This window comes from Dermochelys coriacea, chromosome 22 (genome assembly GCF_009764565.3).
Source record: "Dermochelys coriacea isolate rDerCor1 chromosome 22, rDerCor1.pri.v4, whole genome shotgun sequence".
Taxonomy (NCBI): Eukaryota; Metazoa; Chordata; order Testudines; family Dermochelyidae; genus Dermochelys; species Dermochelys coriacea.
This window is the reverse complement of record NC_050089.1, coordinates 1,049,807-1,072,743: the sequence shown is the minus strand read 5'-3', so window position 1 is coordinate 1,072,743 and position 22,937 is coordinate 1,049,807. Positions and strand designations below refer to the sequence as shown.

The 22,937-nt window shown below is 46.9% G+C and overlaps 1 protein-coding gene across 6 annotated transcripts in view; it reads left to right on the top strand.

Moving 5' to 3' along the window:
• Nucleotides 1–22,937, top strand: part of PKNOX2 (PBX/knotted 1 homeobox 2) — a 715,219-nt gene that overhangs the window by 51,721 nt on the left and 640,561 nt on the right. For 3 of the 6 annotated variants that reach the window (XM_043500982.1, XM_038380895.2, XM_038380890.2), the window contains exon 1: nt 8,390–8,469. The exons of the other annotated variants lie outside the window; for them this stretch is intronic. The gene's annotated coding sequence lies outside the window, so the exon portion shown is untranslated. Of the gene's footprint in view, nt 1–8,389; nt 8,470–22,937 lie in introns of those variants that run through there. 6 annotated transcript variants of the gene reach the window in all.

Here is a 22,937-nt window from a genome sequence, read left to right as displayed (position 1 = left end):
AGGGGACAGAAGCAGGCTGTGTGGGCCTTTGCTCTGTAGCAGGCTTCTCCCCAGCCCATGACTGGCACCAAGGCCTTAAACTGGCATCAGAAGCTTTAGGAAATGCTGCGAAACCTTCCACTTTGAGAAAGCCTTTTGTCTGCAGGTGACTAGTCCTGCCACGGTGGCTCTCCATCTTCCCTTCTCAGTGGGTTTGCAGCACGCTCCCAAGGCGGAGCTAGAGAGTTTATGCTGGAATCCTGGGGACCTGCAGTGAGGAAAGTGAGGTGGTGCTTCAGGGCATTGTGGTTAGTGTTGCTTTGCATTCTGGTGAGGCTATGCCACCGATCAGCCAACCTGTTTGCTACCAGGACCCCACCATGTTCCTAGACCACTGCCAGCCCTTATCTGCTGTACACTCTATGCCAAATTTGGCCCTGCCATAATCAGACACAGCTCCCATTGACTTAAATGGCAGCATCACATGTATACACTTGAATTTGGTTTATTGGCTAGAAGAATAATAATATGGAGACAGACAAGTCCTGCTCCCAATTACAGCAGCTGCAGAGTTGCCAACTCTTGCGATATTTTTGTTGTTTTTCTTAAAGCCCTGGTTCCTGAAGTCATGTGCTTTATATCAGAATCACAGCAATATAGGGCTGGGAGGGACCTCGAGAAGTCATCAAATCCAGCCCCTTGTTCTGTAGCAGGACCAAGTAAACCTAGACCATCCCTGACAGGCGTTTGTCCAACTTGTTTTCAAAAGCTTCCAATGATGGGGTTTCCACAACTTCCCTTGGAAGCCTGTTCCGTAGCTCAGCTACCCTGAGAATTAGAAAGTTTTTCCTGATATCTAACCTCAAATCCCTTGCTGTGGATTAAGCCTGTTACTTATTGTCCTGCCTTCAGTGGACATGGAGAACAGTTGGTCACCGTGCTCTTGGTAACAGTTCTTGTTATCAGGTCGTCCTCAGTCTTCTTTTCTCAAGACAAAATGTTGGGTTTTTTAACCGTTCTTCCTAGGTCAGGTTTTCTAAACCTGTTATCATTTTTGTTACTCTCCTCTGGACTTTCTCCAATTTGTCCACATCGTTCCTAAACTGTGGCACCTAGAACTGAAAACAGTGCTCCAGCTAGAGGCTTCATCAGGGCCAAATAGAGTGGGACAGCTACCTCCTGTGTCTTACTTACAACAGTCCTGTTAATATAAGCCTTTTTTGCAGCTGCATCATGTGGTGACTTGTATTCAGTTTGTGATCCATTATAACCCCCAGATCCTTTTCAGCAGTATGACCACCTAGCCAGTTATTCCCCATTCTGTAGCTGTGCATTTGACTTTTCCTTCGTAAGTGAAGTACTTTGCACTTGTCTTTACTGAATTTCATCTTGTTGAATTCAGACCAATTCTCCAATTTATCAAGGTCATTATGAATTTTAAACCTGTCCTCCAATCTTGGTTTTCATTTTAAAATAACGTTTCTAACCCTCATGATTAGGGAGAAAAGCTTGAAAAGGCTCAGATGACAGAAGACAAATACCCCTCTCTCAAGTTTTTAAAAATCTCATGAGTTTTGTGGCCCAGCCCCTGCCTTTTGGACACAGAAGCTGTGGAGTTGCAGCAGGAGACAGAAGCACATGGCACTGCTGCAACCAAGAGATGATTTTCTGACTGGCTCAGACAGCAGATAAAGTGCAGTCGCTCACTCACCATGGCAATGTAGAAATGAGAACCCAATTAGCTCATGTGACTTTTCTGACCAGTCACAGCCAATCAACCCATACTGACATTGAAAAAAGTAACACAAAAATCTTCTAACAATTTTCAATCAATTTAAAATGAGCAGAAAGCTACTTTTGGTTGAAACTTTGTAAACTGCAAATATGTAGTGACCCTAAAAGCAGGAAAATGTGAGCAACAAAAATGGTGACAAATGTTTCTCTCAGCTAGCTGCCTGCTCAATATTTTCAGCTGTTTTCCAAGTGAGGCCTCTTGCTGTACTGGGTACTATCACCATGACCGTATCCCAGGCTCTGGAGCCATCCACTGCTCCAGAGTTTATCGTTGCATGAGGCAATCCTGCAATAGCTTTAATAGGAACAGGATTTAAAAATATCAAAATAAAATCCACCCTTCTCTCTCTTCAGAGGGAAATGCTGAGCCTGGCTGATAGTTCATAGATCTTAAGGCCAGAAGGGACCATTCTGATCATCTAGTCTGACCTGGACAAGGCAGGCCAACAGTTTGACCTAAAAGAATGGGCATAGAGATGAATGATTTGCCCGAGGCTATGCACCAGAACACAGAATCCTGGCTCCCAGTCCAGCATGCTGTCCACTAAACCACACTGCCTCCCTGGTTCGGCCTAACAATCATAATGGAGACCTGACTCTACAAGCTATCATAATCTTACGACCCAATTCTCTCAGCCTTACCTACAGCGAGTAGAACCTTGGACCTGTCATTTCAGTGGGACTACTCACGGAGTATACACTTCTCAATGTGAGTAAGGCTGGCAGACTTTACCCCTCAACATTAATGTAAACTAAACATAGCAGCAGTGTTATCAACCTAAGCATCCCCAAATCACAAGATTGGTTTAAAATCATGAGATTTCAAAATGATGATAAATGTTGGGTTCTCTTTATTTCCTGTCTGTTGTTTTGAACCTTTAGGTCACACATGCCATGTTTTTACTCTGTTATCCACAACCAGGAGGGCCAGAAACTTACTTTTTAAAAAAAAGAAAGCTGAGATTCTCACCAAATTACTGGTCTCCAGGGTTGGGGCTTTAATATCGCAAGAACCAGCAACACTGTAGAGAGGCCCAAGCTGGCTTCCCTGTACAAGTGTTAGCAAGAGCAGCTCTATTGGTAATGTGCCATTACCAGATCTGAGCCACTCCCGCAACTGCTAAATTCATTTTCAGTCGCTGGCATTTAATTTAATTACCTGCATTTGTAAAACACTTAGAAGTAAAATGCCATGTATGTACTGGGTGCTGTATTATTATTTCTTTAAATACATAACTGACACTAAGATAAATAGATAAAATGGTAATAGAAATTCCTCAGTTATCTGAATTATGCATATCATGTGCATTATGTTTCTACTGTGTTCAAATGGTAGAGTTTTTATTTATTTCTATGATGGGTAAATTTAAATAGAGATCTGGGTGATGTCATCTGAAACCAGGAAGACTAGTTTGTGAAACAATATCCCATACAAACCTTAGCTGGCTGTCTTAAAATAGCTATTTTATAGCGTGGAAATGTAATATCTCTTTAAAAATGAGCATCTGGCTGGATCCTGTAAAATTAACTTCAACTGCAGCATGTCTTGGTGAATCATTTCATGTGAGTTAGACCTCACTCTCCCCTTGGTTATAGCTTATATTAATTTTGCAGTAACTGCCTGTCTCTAGCCATTTGCAAGTCATTTCTGTGGAGCTGCAGGCCAGAATTAAAATTGACCAAATCATTAACGGCAGCCACGCTGGTTGGTATTGGAGAAGTTATGATACAGCAGATGAAACACGTCTGCACTCTTGGTTCCAGTATAGCTGGGAAGGATTAGAAGACAATTAATAAATCATTTAGTGCTGTGAGTTTAAGTAACTTCTTATTATAGGTTGCAGAGATTTATTGTGCACTGACAAATTTCCTCCATGTTGTATCCAGTTTGTTTCAGTGATTTTTAGTTTCAGTTTTTAAATATTTTATAATGTTTCAGTGATTAAATATATAAAAATATGAAGTGTGTGTGTGTGTATAAATGATTAATTTGTAGTCTGTGTGCCAAATGAATCAAGGATTCGTTCCTAAGATGATAAAGGCACCTATACAAAAGACAGTGTAGACTACTGGTGTGTGGCTGACTGAGGGTGTCGGGTCATATTGCGGGGGGAGGGAGGAAAGACAGTCATTATTGATGTGCTTTTGCACCCACAGCCATAACTGGAAAGGACTGTAATGTTCCACTAGCCTTGAAACGTGTCTTGTAATTAAGCTACCTCACGGCTCAAGTGAGGTAGCCTCAGAATATGTCTGGGTGGTTGTTGTGTACATCAGTGGTTTTCAAACTGTGGGTCGCGACCCAGGACTGGGTCACGGAATGGAAGGCACTGGGTCGTGGCAGATGTGGTCAGCACCACTGACTGGGCCATTAAAAGTCCCTTCATCAGTGCTGCCTGGCTAAGGCAGGCTAGTTCCTACCTGTTCCAACACTGTGCTGCACCCCGGAAGCAGCCAGCAGCAGATGGGGGGGCAGGGAGCTCCGCACGCTGCCCCCGCCCTGAGCACTAGCTCCGCACTCCCATTGTCTGGGAATCGGCCAATGGAAGCTGGGGGGGCAGTGCCTGCGGCTGAGAGCCTCATGGAGCCACTTGCGCGCCTCCTTCTAGGAGCTGGACCTGCTGCTGGCCGCTTCTGGGGCGCAATGCAGTCCGCCGTGCCAGGACAGGCAGGAAGCCTGCCTTAGCACCCCTGCTGCACTGCTGACCCGGAGCTGCCCAAGGTAAACCCTAAGCACCCCAACTCCGTGCCCCAATCCCCTGCCCCAGCCTTGAGCCCCCCCAAACCCAGAGCCCCTTTCTGCACCTCATTCCCAGCCCCACCCCAGAACCTGCACCTTAACCTCCTAACCCAGCCCAGAGCCCCCCTCCTTAACCCCAAACTCCTTATTCACGGCCCCACCCCACAGCCCTCGCCACAACCCTCTGCCCCATCCCTGAGCCCCTTCCAAACCCTTGATCCCCAGCTCCGTTGGGTTGCGGGCATCAACCATTTCTTTCAACTGGGTTGCCAGAAAAAAAAGTTTGAAAACAACTGGTCTACCTGTTCTTGGTGGGTGGCCAGATTAAACTATTCGCTCTAGTTACACAGAGTAGAAGAGTAGCATGTGTGAGGCCCACCCTCACTGGGAAGCCACACTGTAAAAGTCACTGGTTGTGGTGATTGTCTTTGTGTCACTCTTCATGCATTTGTCTGTATGCTGCTGCTAAGCTGAGTACAGGTAAAGGGAATGGAACGCAGTGTGGGCCCATTCCTGCAGGCCTGGCTCTGCTGTAATGCCTACTGAACCAATGGGGGCATTGCCTGATTAAGGCTCCCAGAATCAAGCCCAGTGCATGCAGGCAACAAAAGTTATTAAAGCAGGAAGGGGGAGTTGGAAACTCCACTCTGGACTCATTCCTCACATGTCTGAATCAGAGAGTAAGGGGCTGGACCAGTAGAGGCGCTCTGGAGCAAGGGAGGAGGGATTCGCTTGCATAAGCCAGCGAGCCTAACCCTCTGCCCCCTGCACCTCGTGGAGTGGTTTACCCCAGTGCAGAGTTCATGTGGAATATTCCCATTCTGTGATGACTGTATTTTAGACCCACCTTGCACTGGTGCAAATGGTGGGACAAGATGCAAGCAATGGACATCAGACCCAAGGTGATGCTGGAAGGATTGGGGAGGCTATCCTTCCGACACATGATTCTCCCATCCATGAGCACCAGAAGGACTGCAAAAGTGTGTGTGTGCGGGGAGGAGAGGGGGGTGCAAAGCAATCAAAATGAGCTATGTATGAGTGGCATTGTGACCGGGTGTCTAGGCCCAGCTGCCTCTCATCATGCTGGCAGGGAAGAGACTCTGCTGTGATGCCACCCAGCTGAGGTCAGGGGACAAAGGGAAGGGGCTAGGCCACCTGCCCTCTCTTCTTGTGCCCCTGCTGAGTTCAGGTTCTCATAAGTGTGTGGGAGGGAAATGGCCCTTTGGCCCCCCATCTCTTGCACCCATGCTCCCCTCACACTACACCATACCCCACTCACCCACATACGCCCAGCAAGCCTTTCCCCTCTACTTGCCCATCCAGTTACATGAGCCCCAAGCACTCTTCTTCACCCACTTGAGCCAGCTGTCCCAAATCTTCCTCCAGAACCTTTGCCCTGCCCTGCTCCTTGGAACAAGTGCACTGGTGTAGAGATTGCCACGCACACGTGTGTGACCAGGTGTGTGACCTCTTGGGAGCTGGCTCCCTCCATGTGACTTTACATCTCTTTTTGCTAACTGAGACCCAAGTTCAAAATGCAGCTCTATGGGATGTCACAGGCCAATGGTGGCTTAGAATTATCCATATGCCAGATTGTTTCATGTTCTCTGTGTGTGTGTGTGTGTGTGTGTGTGTATATATAAATCTCTCCTCTGCTTTTTCCACCAAATGCATCCGATGAAGTGAGCTGTAGCTCACGAAAGCTTATGCTCTAATAAATTTGTTAGTCTCTAAGGTGCCACGGGTACTCCTTTTCTTTTTGCGAATACAGACTAACACGGCTGCTACTCTGAATGCTCATGTGTAACACTCTTCACTTACCAAGAAATCAATATATTGTCCAACACAAGCACAACGCACTGTGTGTGAGTGAGCACAACACAATGGATTGTGGCAGGGCTCAGCGCTTGATGGCATCTGCAGTGACACCTCAGCCTCTGTGGAGCAGAAGGCATATTGCACAGTGGCTCTTTAGCGATGCTATTTCATGGTTGTCTATGGCTGTGGTTTTCAGACTGTGGGCCATGACCCAGTACTGGGTCACAGAATGAAAGGCACTGGGTTGCGGCGGCTCTGTCAGCACTGCTGACTGGGACATTAAAAGTCCCGTCGGCGGAGCTGTCCAGCTAAGGCAGGCTAGTCCCTACCTCTTCTGACACCATGCTGTGACCCGGAAGCGGCCAGCAGCAGGTCCGGCTCCTAGGCAGGCGGGCCACGGGGCTCCGCGCTGCCCCCACGCCGAGCACTGGCTCCGCACTCCCATTGGCAAGAAACCGGCCAATGGAAGCTGGGAGGGGGGCAGTGCCTGCAGGCGAGAGCTGCGCAGAGCCACTTGCGCGCCTCTGCCTAGGAGCTGGACCTGCAGCTGGCCGCTTCTGGGACAGAGTGCAGTCTGCAGTGCCAGGACAGGTGAGAAGCCTGCCTTAGCACTCCTGCAGCACTGCTGACCGGGAGTCATCCGAGGTAAGCCTGCATCCCAACCCTGCGCCCCAATCCCCTGCCCCAGCCCTGAGCCCCCCAAAGCCAGAGCCCCTTCCTGCACCCCAAACCCTCATTCCCAGCCTCACCCCAGAGTCTGTATCCCCACCCCAGAGCCCTGATCCCCTCCCGCACCCCAACCCCCTGCCCCAGACCTGAGCCCCCTCCTTCAACCTAAACTCCTCGTCCCCGGCCCCACCCAGAGCCTGCACCTCCAACCCAGAGCTCTGACCCCCTCCTGCACCACAAACTCCTACCGAGCTCAGAGCCCCTTCCCACTCCCCGAACCCCTTATTTCCACCCCCACCCCCCAGCTCTCACCCCAGCCCTTTGCCCCAGCCATGAGCCCCTCCCACACACCAAACCACTCATCCCCAGCTCCATTGGGTTGCGGGCATCAACAATTGTCTTCAGTTGGGTCGCCAGAAAAAAAGTTTGAAAATCACTGGCCTATGGCATGCCGTGTAAATGGGTCGCCATCAGGGCTTTGGTTTGGATGCTCCTGGTGCTAGTGATTGTCACTAGATGGAGGGTGGAAACCATGAGTTACCTCTAATTATGGCGAAGTGACAGCCTCCATAGCTAAAGTTGCAACTTGTTTTCTATCATGATCTTAGTCTTGCCCCCCCCACCCCAATTTCTCTATAAAGGTAAATTCCATTTTACATTTGGCAGGTGTGCTCTGTGGTTAGGGGACGATATTTTGCTCAAATTTGAAGTGATTTACCTTGGGATAAAATAGGAGAAATCACCATGCATTATCTTGCCTAGCTGCCCTTGCCAGCTGTGCTTGGAGCTGGCACTCCGAGCTCCAACAGCCAGAATTCCTGACTCCATTACCTTCTCCTGGCAGCTGCTCCTTCATCCACCCTTGCCCTGCCAAATGAGATCTTCCCTGCTCATTCCTTTTCCTCAACTATCAGCTCATAATTCTGGTGGCTGTGTCTATGGCTCAGTGGGGAGCAAGGGAGGGAAAATACCTGAACTGCCATAAAAGATGAGCTCCTGTAAAATAACTCATTCTTCTTTCTAGAGCCAGGGTCTGGATTGGACAGTCTACTTTGGTTAATCTACTTTGAGTGGCAGCTCATGGGCAGAGCTTATCTTGTGGACAGGACTTGGAAGAGTACCAATGCCTTATTTTTCCTGACTGACTCCTGGCTGCAGCAGTTTAATAACTTCTGGTTGATGTAAAAGGGAGCACGTATGCAGATCCACCCCAGCACTATATACCGGGGCACACTGTGTGAAAGAACCTTGGGTTGCCAAAGACTGAGATGATCTTCCCCAGCTAGGGCAGGGGGAAAAAATGTTGACAAGGGGGGAGGGGCAAGATCATAGCAAGTGCAGGGCCTGGATTTTAGTATTCGTTAATTTTTTCTGTGTCTTGCAGCCTGCTTTGAGAAATGTCTGGCATAGCGTCAAGTCATCTGTGTGTGAATGTCTGATTCCAGAATATATGTGCCTTCTCATCACAGGTAACTGAGTTTTGCTGCATAGAAAGTGTGAGGCTTCCATTCCTTTCTCCACAAAATTATTTTTCAGATGAGCAAAGTTACTTCTCTTTGCCTCGGTGGCTGGGCTGAGATCTGGGGAAAATGGCAGCTGAACTCTTTTAAAGTGTATTTCTGGTACAAATGTGCAGTGAACAATATTCAGGCTTGATTCCTCTGATTAGCTGGTATGTGTTTACACCAGAGGATTTAGTACTTGATTACAGCAGCAGCAGAACTGATGCAGAGCTGCTCATTGGGGAAGGGCTTAGGTATTCCTAGTGCCACATCATGAAAACTCACTCAGAGCAGGTAAAGGTGTCTGAGCCCTGTCTGCATTTGTGCTTTACACAGTTACTCTGGTTCAGCTGCACTCTTCCTGCTGGTGGTGGCTACAATACAAGACTCCTTTTTCCAATGTAGACAAGGCAATAGGTTTCAGAGCATGGTGCTCCTTCTCAGGGGACTTTGAAGGGCTTTCCTCACAGCAAAGTGGGATGCTTTTTCCAAAGATAGGCTTTTTCAGAAGCCTTGACACAAGATTGTCTATAAAAGCAAATCAGTGTGGCTGACTTTCTCTGCAGAGCCACCTACCTCGTTTTCTGCCTTGGCTCTTTGCTTTTTTTCTATGCATTCCATTCTGGCTTTGAAATATCTCCTGCCAATCAATCACGGTTTTCGATTAATTTGGTCTTGCTGTCTAAGTCCTGCTCCTTTTGTATCTCTTTTCCCCAACCTGGCTTCTGGCTCATTAAATTTAGCAGAAATCCTTCCAATGCCATTTTCCAGAGGCGATAGCAGCACAGAGAGTATCTTGCTGATCCGCTCGCGTGTTCCAATGGCACTAAAAAGTCCCGTGGCTGAGAGTCATGGGTGCAGCAGCTATCCAGGCCCTATGTTTAAAGGAACCCTGATGATCATTTGCGCTTGTATAGGTAGCTCATGAGTCAGCCTCCTTTGAGGATTTTAATGAAGTGTTTGCTTTTGATAACGTAATAAAAAAAACCTGAAGGAACATCTGGCAGTGACCTAAGTAAGCTCAGGTTCAAGCAAATTCAGTGAAAGAAATGTCTGACCTTTCATGACAAGCTTTAGGGGATAGATTATATGGGGACAATATTAGATAAATATCTCTGTAACAAAGGCCTAGCAAAGCCAGCAACATTAAACATGCCACTCTGGGAATGCATGGCCAGAGCAGCATTTCTCGGAGAAATACTCTGAGACTGGTGAGTCATTATTTTTCAGAGGTATGTCCAGAGTTTCACTAGATGGTTAAATGTGGAGTTAGGTGCCTAACTTTATGCAGTATTGTTGTAGGTGTGTTGGTCCCAGGATATTCAGAGAGACAAGCTGGGTGAGGGAATATCTTTTATTGGAACAACTTCTGTTGGGGAGGGAGACAAGCTTTCGAGCCACACAGAGCTCTGCTGGTCACACCAGCCCTGAAGAGCTCTGTGTAGCTTGAAAGTTGTCTCTCTCACCAACAGAGGCTGGTCCTATAAAAGATATTCCCTCCCCCACCTTGTGCCTAACTTTAGACACACAAGTGTGAACATCTTGTTCTAGGAGTTTTTAACATAAGCATTGCTTTCTTTACAGTTATACAGAGCTATTGGAAAAACAAACTATTAAATAGGCAAGAATGCCATAATAAGGGACATTTTCTGACGGTTTGACTGTGTATCCATATGCTGCATTCACACGCCTTGTTGCTGCAGTCACAGGTTCATTTACTGTAATTCCACAGTTTCTTTTGAAGAGAAAAGAGGGGGAAAGTGAACAAGAAGCTTTACTCTCTAGGGTTCCCAGGCTCATCAGCTCTGCAGAACCATGAACTTGTGAAGGGAGGCCCAGAGCTTTTGTGAGAGTCCATCCTACACAGCTTGCAAGTGAGCATGGGGGATTGAACCTCCGTGCTACAGAACTCTTAACTAGCCATTGTGTAGCTACATAGGGTCTCTAAATATATAGCTACAGAAAATTTAAATGCACCCCATCTACCTCCTGGCGTTTGCTGCCCACAGCAAACCCAAACAATGGATTCAGCGCTCGGTTTCCAAATGCAGCAACAACATCCTTCCACTGAAGCATCTGGACTGCTGCTTAGTGAGGGCTGTCTCCAGCCAGTTCCAACTTCCAAAGCTTAGTCATTCCAGATGGAGTCTTGTGGGGGCTGTCTGTTAAAGAGCAACACTTTTGGGAGGGTATGTTTTCTATGAAGGACTTTTGCTCAAGTCTCTCAACAAAATACACATTTGGCTGCAGACTAGGCTGGGAGAATATCAGCCCCAAAGGGATAACGAATCAGAAACTGATAACCATCTGAAAATAGGGATTCCGACTGGATATTGTTCAGCAGCCTTCCTGTTAGCAGCAGGTACTGCAGTAATTAGCCATTGGTTTCTTGGGCTGTATGCAGCAGTGCCTTTGTGCTTCAGCTATGTCCAATGGTTCTGCTGAGCAAGGCTGATGCTGTGTTAGATTCTGGATCAATATATGAAGAGAAGAGCAATGTGCACTCTGCATGGAAAACATAATGGGGAGAAATGTGTAGGTGCAAACAATTGGAAACAGATCAGATTTGGCTCAAGTGGACAACCTATGGAGGGAAGAAGCCCTCACTATCTATAGCCACGGCAGTGGAGAGCGAATAAAAATGGTCAGTATGTAGTATAAATCCCAGGGCTTTTTTTTGTTTGGCTTGTACAACTTCCCCTTCAAACATCAGCCCATAGCGATTTTCCTGGACCTGATTGCTTGGGGAAGGCTCCCTGGTTCAGGACAACTGGAAAGCTCCCCCTAGATCCACTGAACGTAATGATCCAGCTACTAACACCCCTTCCCCACTCTTAGGTGGTGCGTCGTGGGGAGCGACCTTACAATCCCTTACTGGGCTCCATCTTCTTCATGCACCTTCTGTATCTGCATAATGGGGCAGACAGAAGTCATCTGTTTTATCCACAGCAAAGGTATCTCCTGAGTGGTGCAGACATCCACCCCCCTTCTCCTATAAATGTTCCTGAAGGACCGGAAAAGAGGGTAACTCAGTCCTTGGCCTTTGGCTGTTCTGCCGAGACCCAAAGTAAACGTGAAGGCAGTGGCGGATTAATGATTCATAGATTCATAGATACTAAGGTCAGAAGGGACCATTATGAACATCTAGTCCGACCTCCTGCACAACGCAGGCCACAGAATCTCACCCACCCACTCCTGCGAAAAACCTTACCTATGTCTGAGCTACTGAAGTCCTCAAATTGTGATTTAAAGACTTCAAGGAGCAGAGAATCCTCCAGCAAGTGACCCGTGCCCTATGCTACAGAGGAAGGCGAAAAACCCCCAGGGCCTCTGCCAATCTGCCCTGGAAAAAAATTCCTTCCCGACCCCAAATATGGCGATCAGCTGAACCCCGAGCATGTGGGCAAGATTCACCTGCTGATGTTGCCACCCCTAGGCCCTGAAATAATTGCCGCCCCCACATGAATTTGTGAACGGCACTGACTGATTCAGCAAAGGAATCGATTTTGCGCATTTTTGCTATCATTTCATTTTCCCTTTCTTTCTTTTGGATAGCCTTTTTTTTTAACTGAGAACCGCTTCATTTCTTCCTTCCGGTCACATTATTAACGTTTAGGGTTGTTGCGAGTATGTTTACTAAATGGCGTCGTGCCGTCATGGGGGGTTTCAAGACGCGCTATGGTTGGTAGAATCACGGCGTCACTGATGCTTTGGTTTGGTGCGCAGTTACTGTACGAGCAAGCGACGATACAGGCATCCGACAGACAGTGGGCTTGTGCAAAAGTGGTCCGATGACAAAAATGCTGCTACGATCAATTTGCCGCCCCTGACAATTTGCCGCCCTAGGCCTTGTCGGCCTAGGCGATAATATGCCATTGTGTGAAGGCTAGCGTTAAGGACAAGCTCACATGCAGGATATTGCCAAACACGAATGACCGTGACAAATCTGGCTGGATGGTGGCTGGTTGAGTCAAGCTTCTGCCCTCTGCTGCATTCTGCTTATCTCCTTTCTCTGAAACTTCGCATCCTGAGTGCCTGGGCGATTCGGATACTGAGTTTGATTTTAGTTTCTGTCAGCAGAGGAGATGTAGGAAAATCCCACAGGCCTGCAGCGAAGAACTGTCTGAATGGTGGGTGCTGGTGAAGCTGCTGCCGTTCAGGAGAGGATTCTGGACATCGCTGTCACCACCACTCAGGTTCAGGGTGCAAACTGCTGCAGGTATGAAACAAACGCTCCCCCATCTCGCCATCCAAATGCTTGCTGTTCGACAGATCCCGGTGCAAGAAAATGTCATTTTCTCAACGTGTCAGGTCGTTATGTTTCCTTTCTCTGATTTCTGCCATCTCCGTCATGTGGCATGACCAACAGCGCGGAGCCAGTTTCCCACCGTGGCCGGTTACTGACAGGGTGCTCAGTCTCCAGTGGAGGTGGCTCAGGCTTGGGGCTAAGGGTGTGCGTCAAGGGAGCTGGGGTGCGCAGGGGATTTGGGCAGCATCCAGAGCTCTGACACTGGTGGCAATTGGGCAGGCTGAGGAAACGGTGCAGTCTGGGCAGCTGCTGAGGCCTGGTGTCCCCACTCTGGGGACCCAGGGCAGCTGCCTGCCTGGCTCCCTGCTCCCCGCCTCGCAGGCTGCTTTTACACAACTGGCAGCAGCTCCTGCCCTGGAGGTGAACAGTTCTGCCCCCCATCCCTGAAATGATGCATCTCCACTCTGTCCCTGCCATGCCTGGCTCTACCTCTGACTCCAGGTGTCCCCTCTCCCCAGTGCCAAGAGGGCTGCGCTGAAGGAGGAATGGGGGAGGTCTGCCCCATCTCACACCCTCCCTGGGGACAGAGGAAATATTTGGGGGTGTAAACATAGATCATCCCCCACAATATTTCCATTGGGGGGTACTAGCCCCCACTAGTGCCCCTCCCCTCCCCCTTTCTGCTGCCCTGAGCCAGGGGACCCTGCAAGGCTAAGTGCTAGAGAGAAGGGAAAGGGGGGTGACCCTGAAGCAGCAGGAGTGTGTGGGTGTGTAAGGAGGAGGCAGGGCTGGTTGGTGTGCTAGCTTTGCAGGACACAAGGACACACACACACCCAGCTTTGTGTTTGGGGGAAATGCTTTCAGCGGGAAAGAAGGGAAACTTGGCTCACATGGCTGACCTGTGAAAGAGTTCTCTAGGCTGCACCCTTTTATTCCTTCAGATTTTGTCATTCCTTTGTGTAAGGTTTATTAACACAGTCTGGTTCTTTGTCCCCCTCTAGTGGCTAGACCATGTCTGAGGTTTATGAGTCTGCTATTCTCACTGAGCTAGGGATTTGGATTTGGGTCTGATGTTCACAGACATGGCGGGTACTATCAAAGAGGAGCATCTGAGGTGGAAAGAATATTTGCAGCCTTTTTGTGGTTTTTTTGATTGTTTTGGTTGATTTTGTTCGGGGTATTTTTTTGGGGGGGGTCAGTTGGGATTTTTTTTGCATGGAAAAGGGTGTCGTTGTTGTGAGTGTTGTTCTTATGTTGGAAGGGTCTTTTCAAAAAGGAAAGCTTTGCAGTCTCTCCTAGGGATGGTCAGACTCTGGAGTCACCTAATCTCCTCTTGCAAATTTGTTCCATAACCAGATACCCTGGACCAAGCATGCTTTTATGCCCTGGTTTTATGGTTTATGTGCTTCATCTGGGGCTCTGTGAGCTGCAGTGTCCCAGGGGAGCGACAGGTTCATAGATTAAAATTCAGTCTTTAATATAGTTTTGTCTTGATTCATTAATTGCTTTGAAGATTAGGACAAAAATATTAAACTGGCATCAAAAACTGATGGGGAGTCAATGGAGGGACTTGAGAACAGGCCATGATGTATGCATGGCAACCTAAACCTAGAAGGAGGCCAGTGGTGGTGAGAAGTAAAGGAATCTATTCACTCTCTTTGAGTAGAACTTTGTTGTGAGTCTGGTGTGGAACCCAGTTGGTGGAGAGGTGCCCGTAACAGAAGCCTTTCCTCATTACAGTCTTGGGAGTGTTGCCATTAAATAGCGAGGAACTATTTCCCTACTCTAGTAAAGAGCTTTTTATAGTTGTTACAGCATGCAGCTATGTGATGGCAATTGTAAATAAGCAGATAGGGAGGAGGATCCATCCTTTGTTCATGCGATGTTAGTCAAGATATTAGAATTCATTGTTAGAGTATAGAAGGAGAGAATTATCTGAACCATGCTTGTCCCTCCCCAAAGCTAGAGCTAACCTGCTTGCATAAAATTAGCATTTAATAACAGCTTTGCGTATGTTTGAACAGAATGGTTCTCCATCTTTCAGAGTGTATTCCAATTAAAATTCATTCTATCCCAGGCAGTAGTGGGAGGAAATACTTTGAACTGATTGAGCCTGAGGCTGCTTTGGGATCCTCCAGAGTTCACCTGTTCTAATAGCATTTTGTAGATAAAGTTTGTAATCTGAGGTGAGCTGTCATGTAGTAACAGGAGATGGGGATCATAGCTTGGGGCACACCAGTGATTGGTGAGAAATGATGTCATCGGAGATGAGATACTCACAAATAATTTGTTTGTTCTGCCACTACCATGACTTCTTAATATATTACATTTCTTTAAATGCCCCAACTATCAAGGCAGGAGCGTGGGGGGCTGCCATGGTCACAGATTGTACTAGCATTTTATATAACAGATGCTTCCTATTTGTGCATTGATCTTGTGGAAATTAACTCCAATAATGGGTTCTGTGGCCTAGCTCCCATGATGTCAGGTCAGTGGGGGAGGCAGAAATGTCTCTAGTTGATTATACTGTCTTGTTTCAACCTCATCCCCTGCACAAAATGGCAGGTGGTCATACTAATTCCCTGACAGGATATGACAGCCCCCTCTTGGCCGATGTTTTTCCAAATGGTTGGGGAGGTCAGGAATCGGTCTTGGGACCAGTCTTATTTAACATTTTCATTAATGACCTTGGCACAAAAAGCAAATAAAATTTGTGGATGACACAAAGTTGGGGGATATTGCCAATACAGCAGAGGAACGGAATATTATACAATATTTGTATGACCTTGAAAGCTGGAGTAATAGAAATGGGACAAAATTTAATAGTGCAAAGTACAAGGTCCTGCACTGAGGGACTAATAATGCACATTTTTCTATAAGCTGGGGACATATCAGTTGGAAGTGACAGAGAAGGAGAAAGACCTGGGTGTATTGGTCGATCACAGATAATTATGAGCCACTGGTGCGATACGACCACGAAAAAAACTAATGCAGAAATACCATGCATCAGGCGAAGTATTTCCAGTAGAGACAGGAAAGTGTTAGTACCATTATATCAAGCACTGGTGAGACCTCATCTGGCATAATGTGTACAGTTCTGGTCTCCCTTGTTTAAGAAAAATGAATTCAGACTGGAACAGGCGCAGAGAAGAGCTCCTTGAATGACCAGAGGAAAGGAGAACCTGCCTTATGAGAGGCAACTTAAGGAACCTGGCTTGTTTAGCCTAACAAAACAAAGGCTGAATTATGATTGCTCGCTATAAATACACTGCAGGGATAAATACCAGGGAGGGAGAGGAGTTATTTAAGTTAAGGGCCAATGCTGGCACAAAACCAGATGGCTATAAACTGGCCATCAATAAGTTTAGGCTTGAAATTAGATGAAGGTTTCTGACCATCAGAGGAGTGAAGTTCTGGAACAGCCTGCCAAGGGGAGCAGTGGGGCCAAAAAATCTAACTGGCTTCAAGAGTGAGTTTGATAAGTTTATGGAGGGGATGGTATGAGGAGACTGCCCACAGTGTCATGTAACTGATCTGTGACAGCTAGCAGCAAATATCTCCAAAGGCTGGTGAATTCTTTTCCAGGTGTGTGGCTGGTGAGTCTTGTCCACATACTCAGGGTCTAACCGATTACCATATATGGGGTCGGTAAGGAATTTCCGCCCCGAGTCAGATTGGGAAAGACCCTGGGAGTTTTTTGTCTTCCTCTGCAGCAGGGGGCATGGCTCACTCTCTGGTTTGAGTTTGAGTAAATGGCAGATTCTCTATAACTTGAAGTCTTTAGTTTATGATTTGAGGATTTCAGTAACTCAGCCAGAGGTGAGGGGTCTATTACAGGAGTAGGTGGGGGAGGTTCTGTGGCCTGCCATGTGCAGGAGGTCAGACTAGATGGTCATGATGGTCCTTTCTGCCAGGCAGCAAGTGTGAAGAATCGGGGGGAGTACGGGTGGGGAGGTAGGTAATAGTTGTCTATAAGACAAAGCCCCTAATATCAGGATAGTTCCAAAAATATCAGGACATTTGGTCACCCTAATGAGTCTGAGTAAGTTTAACCCTTTGTTTGTGTCAGACACATAAGAACGGCCATACTGGGTCAGACCAAAGGTCCATCCAGCCCAGTACCCTGTCTTCCAACAGTAGCCAATGCCAGATGCCCCAGAGGGAGTGAACCTAACAGGTAATGATTAAGTCATCTCTCTCCTACCATCCATCCCCACCATCTGACAAACAGAGGCTAGGGACACCATTCCTTACCCATCCTGGCTAATAGCCATTAATGGACTTAACCTCCATGAATTTATCTAGTTCTCTTTTAAACCTTGTTATAGTCCTAGCCTTCACAACCTCCTCAGGCAAGGAGTTCCACAGGTTGACTGTGCACTGTGTGAAGAAGAACTTCCTTTTATTTGTTTTAAACCTGCTGCCCATTAATTTCATTTGGTGGCCCCTAGTTCTTATATTATGGGAACAAGTAAATAACTTTTCCTTATTCACTTTCTCCACACCACTCATGATTTTATATACCTCTATCATATCCCCCCCTTAGTCTCCTCTTTTCCAAGCTGAAAAGTCCTAGTCTCTAATCTTTCTTCGTATGGGACCCATTCCAAACCCCTAATCATTTTTGTTGCCCTTCTCTGAACCTTTTCTAATGCCAGTATATCTTTTTAGAGATGAGGAGACCACATCTGTACACAGTATTCAAGATGTGGGCATACCTTGGATTTATATGAGGGCAATAAGATATTCTCCATCTTATTCTCTATCCCTTTTTAAATGATTCCTAACATCCTGTTCGCTTTTTTGACTGCCGTTGCACGGACGTCTTCAGAGAACTATCCACGATGACTCCAAGATCTTTCTCCTGATTAGCTGTAGCTAAATTAGTCCCCATCATAACGTATGTATAGTTGGGGTTATTTTTTCCAGTGTGCATTACTTTACATTTATCCACATTAAATTTCATTTGTCATTTTGTTGCCCAATTACTTAGCTTTGTGAGATCTTTTTGAAGTTCTTCACAGCCTGCTTTGGTCATAACTATCTTGAGCAGTTTAGTATCATCTGCAAACTTTGACATCTCACTGTTTACCCCTTTCTCCAAATCATTTATGAATAAGTTGAATAGGATTGGTCCTAGGACTGACCCTTGGGGAACACCACCAGTTACCCCTCTCCATTCTGAAAAGTTATCATTTATTCCTACCCTTTATTCCCCTTCTTTTAACCAGTTCTCAATCCATGAAAGGATCTTCTCTCTTATCCTATGAGAACTTAATTTATTTAAGAGCCTTTGGTGAGGGACCTTGTCAAAGGCTTTCTGGAAATCTAAGTACACTATGTCCACTGGATCCCCCTTGTCCACGTTTGTTGACCCCTTCAAAGAACTCTAATAGATTAGTAAGACACGATCTCCCTTTACAGAAACCATGTTGACTTTTGCCCAACAATTTGTGTTCTTCTATGTGTCTGACCATTTTATTCTTTACTATTGTTTCAACTAATTTGCTCGGTACTGACGTTAGACTTACCAATCTGCAATTGCCAGGATCACCGCTAGAGCCCTTTTAAAATATTGGCGTTACGTTAGCTATCTTCCAGTCATTGGGTACAGATGCTGATTTAAAGGACAGGTTACAAATCCTAGTTAATAGTTCCGCAATTTCACATTTGAGTTCTTTCAGAACTCTTGGGTGAACGCCATCTGATCCCAGTGACTTGTTACTGTTAAGTTTATCAATTAATTCCAAGACCTCCTCTAATGACACCTCAATCTGTAACAATTCCTCAGATTTGTCACCTACAAAGGACAACTCAGGTTTGGGAATCTCCCTAACAGCCTCAGCCATGAAGACTGAAGCAAAGAATTCATTTAGTTTCTCCACAATGACTATCATCTTTAAGTGCTTGTAGCGAGGCAGGACTCACTGGCGCAGCACCTCCTGCTGGTCATCCTGGTAATTAGCTCTCCAGCCTCCAGGGAGACCTCTGCAGGCCAGTCTCACCTATTGCTAGCCCCCATGTTCCTCCTGGACCCCAGTGCCCCTATATCTTGGGTGCCCTCTCTCTGGGTCTCCCCACCCAGGGGAACCCCCCAACCCTCTATCCCCACCTCACCTCAGTCTATAGCAACTGCAGTCACCATCTAGCCCCTGCTCACTGGGCAGACTGCAGTGTCATCATCAGCAAAGCGGGGTTTGGACCTGCTGCCTTTGCCTACCCTGGGCTGCAGCCTCTGCAACCCCAGTGCACTTCCCAGCCTTTCACAAGGCCTGCAGCCTGGGGGGTTTCCAGACTGGCGCTCCCCCCCAGCCCTGCTCTACTCTAGGTACCTTACTGAGCTCCCAAACAACCAGGCCCATCTTTCTCCACAGCTAGAGAGAGACTAGGTGAGCACCTGGCTCACAGCCTTTTATAGGGCCAGCTGTGGCCTGATTGGGGCATGGCCCCAGCTGAGGCTGCCTTCCCCATCCGCCTAGCTTTTGGCTCACCACCCCAGCCCTCTCCCAGGGTTGGCTGTAACCCTTTCAGGCCCGGAGCGGGTGACTACCCCGCTACAGTACTCCTTTTGTATCTTGACCATCCAGGGGCCACACTGGTTGTTTAGCAGGCTTCCTGCTTCTGATGTACTTAAAAACCATTTTGTTATTACCTCTGCCAATATCTCCTGGCCCATGTTTTATCTACAGCTTGTGGAGAAAGGGCAGGGTCTGGGGAAGTGACTGTCTGATCAGTAGTTGAGAAGAGTGGATGCAAGCACAGTGGTACTGGACTGAGTGTTAAAATGTAGCTGAATGGTTTCATGGGGACCTCTGAAAACTGACCTCTGTGGATCTGTACTTTGGGAATGTTTGTTAAAACCGTAGAGCTGTGATATTCCAGGAGAGGACTGGGCTATAGAAATCAAAAGGGCATGCCTAATAGGGTGTCCTGCATAAATAGGACAAGTAACAGACCTGTGGTGGGAAGAAAAATCATCAGAACTAAATTAAGCAGAGAAGGCCAAATTGTCAGCTGGTTTAATCAGGCAAAACTTCCTCAATGTCAATGGAGCTGTGCCTGTTTACACCAGCAGGACATTTAGCCCTAGGGCCTGACAGTGCAGTTCCTGTGTATGGGAAAGTGCCTTTGAAACAACAGGATCTTCCAGGTGGATCCAGTGCTGAGCCCAATGTGGGTAGTGCAGGGAAATATCATATTTTAGCAGCCTGTACCTGCAAATGCAGGCCTCTCTCTTGTGTGTGTCTCTCTGTACTTTCCTGACCTTGGTCTGGTGTGGAGTTTGTCATTAAAAGGGGAGTTCTCTGCACTTCATAATTTCCATGAACATAACTGGAGAACTGAAATCTGTAAAGCTGTCACATAGAGCTTCACTCCAGTCTTGCTGCACCTTCCAGTAGAAGAGCCAAGTCTAAAGCTTCTGTTAGGAGAAGAGCTTTTAGAAAGACATTCCTCAGCCTCCACTCAGGATAGTTATTACAGCCAATTAATAGCCCGAAAGGGGAAATCTGCAGAGAGTTCTTTAAGGAGACAGGCAGTTTATTCACCTGTAAGTGGAGTTCTCTGAGATAGATTGTCTCTTCAGCACCCCACTCACCTACCCTACATCTTCAGGATGTTTGAGCCATAGTCCCTTCTATGCCCTCACATTGAATGTCTGGATCTGGAGTGGGGTGTATTTAGGGCTGCACTAAATACTGCTTTGTAGGCTCTGAGTGCATGATGCCAACGCCAGAGTCGCTGAGGTGTGAACCTTCAGGGACAGTAAATAGATTAAAAGATCTTTCTCTCCAAAGTCTGAGAGAAGGGTGCAAATTACTGGGGGGAAGGAGTTCATTGCTTACACTACTTGAGGCATTAATTATGCCATTAATTGAAGCAATTAAAACTCAACGCCCAGAATTACAGTCTTGGTTGGTAAGGAGGGACTAATATTCAAATATTTTGTTTTGAAAGTATTATAGGTTCACGGGTAAATGCTGACTGATAATGGGAACCCTTATGTGGTGTATTTGAACACATTTAAGTGTACACATAATAGGCTGTTACCAAACTGGAATTTAAGATGTTTTCTGATTTACTTAATTTCATGTGAACTTTTCTCTTTTTGTTTAACTGAATTTCCTTAAATTTAGAAAACTCGAGTTTGTTTTATGGTTATTTGTGTGAATGATCTTTTTACCTTTTAAATTAAACTTTTTTTAAAGAGATAGCCAGAAGTAAAATAGTAGGAACCGATATGTTGTAAAATTCTTGGTTGGTTAGTACCACATGTCCATCCAATCTGCTTCAGAGTTTTTTTGGTTCATTGTCCTTTTCCTGATGAATTATTACCCATGTTGTAATGTACATATGACACATTCATTCTTACTGCTGAGACCTGCCCTCACCGTGGGTCATGAGTGAGACTTGAACCTAGGACTTTTTCAGGAGGATTTTAGTTAGATAATCCAACAGTAGTAGTCTCTATTCTTTTCTGTGGATCAGTCGCTAGAGGAGGCTTTCACAATAACTTAATGTTATACTTCTGTAAGGCCAAACGTGCTGTTAACAGTTGTTTACTTTGAATAAAATACATAGTACCTGGTGACCTGCTTATTTGTACCAGCTGTTTTTGTGTTAATCCATTTAAGTGGGAATTCTATTTCTCACCCAGAAGCAATAATTTTTGGGGGGTGTCAGATCTTTATGTGAGCTCTGCTCAAATACACAAAGGTTGTGAATAGATCTGATTGCATGGGGAATTTCCAATATTTTGACATTTTGTTTTGGTTCCAAATGAGGAAAAAAGCTGAAATAGCATATTTTTGGAGGGATGAAATTTCCCCCAAAACTTTGGATTTGAAAACATCAGAACATTTTGATTAGATACTTTTAGCTGAAATGAAACATTTCAGCATTCTTGAATTGAAATGTTTCACTTCAGGTCAGGTCGACAATAAGCTGCGTTTGCCTGAGCTGCTGTGATGCTTCATCGGAGCTGTAGTTTGAGCGCCTCATGACCCCATTGTTCGTTGTGGGCCAGGCTCCTTGGTCAGACTACATCTCCCATGATGCACCCTGGTGTCTCCCTCTGGCTGAGGAAAACAGGAAAACTACATCAGCAATTTTTGTCTGTGAAAAATGTCGATTTTGCAGAAATCACATTTTCTATAAAAGCCCCACTTCGAAGGAAGTGCACTTAAACAGCCCCTCTGCGTGTGTTTGTGCATTCTCAGTAGAATTGAATTTTAATATTGCTTTCCTCAAAAATAGGCAAAGGAATTAGCCCTCTCCAGGGTCTAATGTTTCACCCATAAACAGTCTTTCTTCCAACTTAAAATAATGAGTTAATATTAAAGTGAGGGCTGAATCCAGTGGGATCCTGAGTACTTCCACTGTGCTCAATGGCCAGCCCCTTGCAGCACCAGGCTTCCCATTTGGAAACCTGGTCTTAGCCTGAGTCCTTACAAGGTTCCTCTAGACAGTACTGCCAGTAGGGTTGCCAGGTGTCAGGTTTTCGACCGGAATGCCCGGTTGAAAAGGGAACCTGGCGGCTCCGGTCAGCACTGCTGACCAGGCCGTTAAAAGTCCAACTGGCGGCACAGGGGGGCTAAGGCAGGCTCCCTGCCTGCCGTGGCTCTGTGCGGCTCCCTGAAGCAGCAGCATGGCCCCCCTCTGACTCCTATGCATAGGGGCAGCCAGGGGGCTTCCACACGCTGCCCCCACCCCAAGCGCCGGCTCTGCAGCTCCCATTGGCCAGGAGCTGTGGCCAATGGGAGCTGCGGGGGTGGTGCCTACAGAAGGGGCAGCGCACAGAGTTGCCTATCTGTGCCTCCACGTAGGAGCCGGAGAGGGGATATGCCACTGCTTTCGGGAGCTGCTTGAGGTAAGCGCCACCCGGAGCCTGCAACCCTGAGCCCCTCCTACACCCCAGCCTCCTACCTCAGCCCGGAGCTCCCTTCCATACTCCAAACCCTTCGGCTCCATCCCCCAGCTCCCTCCTATACCCCAAACCCCTCATCCCTGGCCCCACCCCAGAGCCCGCACCTCCAGCTGGAGCCCTCAGGGATGGGGCCTTGGAGAAGGGGCAGAGCGGGGCCTTGGATGAGGGGCGGGGTGGGGTGGGGTGGGGCAAGGGTGTTCGGTTTTGTCCGAGTAGAAAGTTGCCAGTGGGAGTTGCACAGTCCCTGGCTTCAAGCCCATC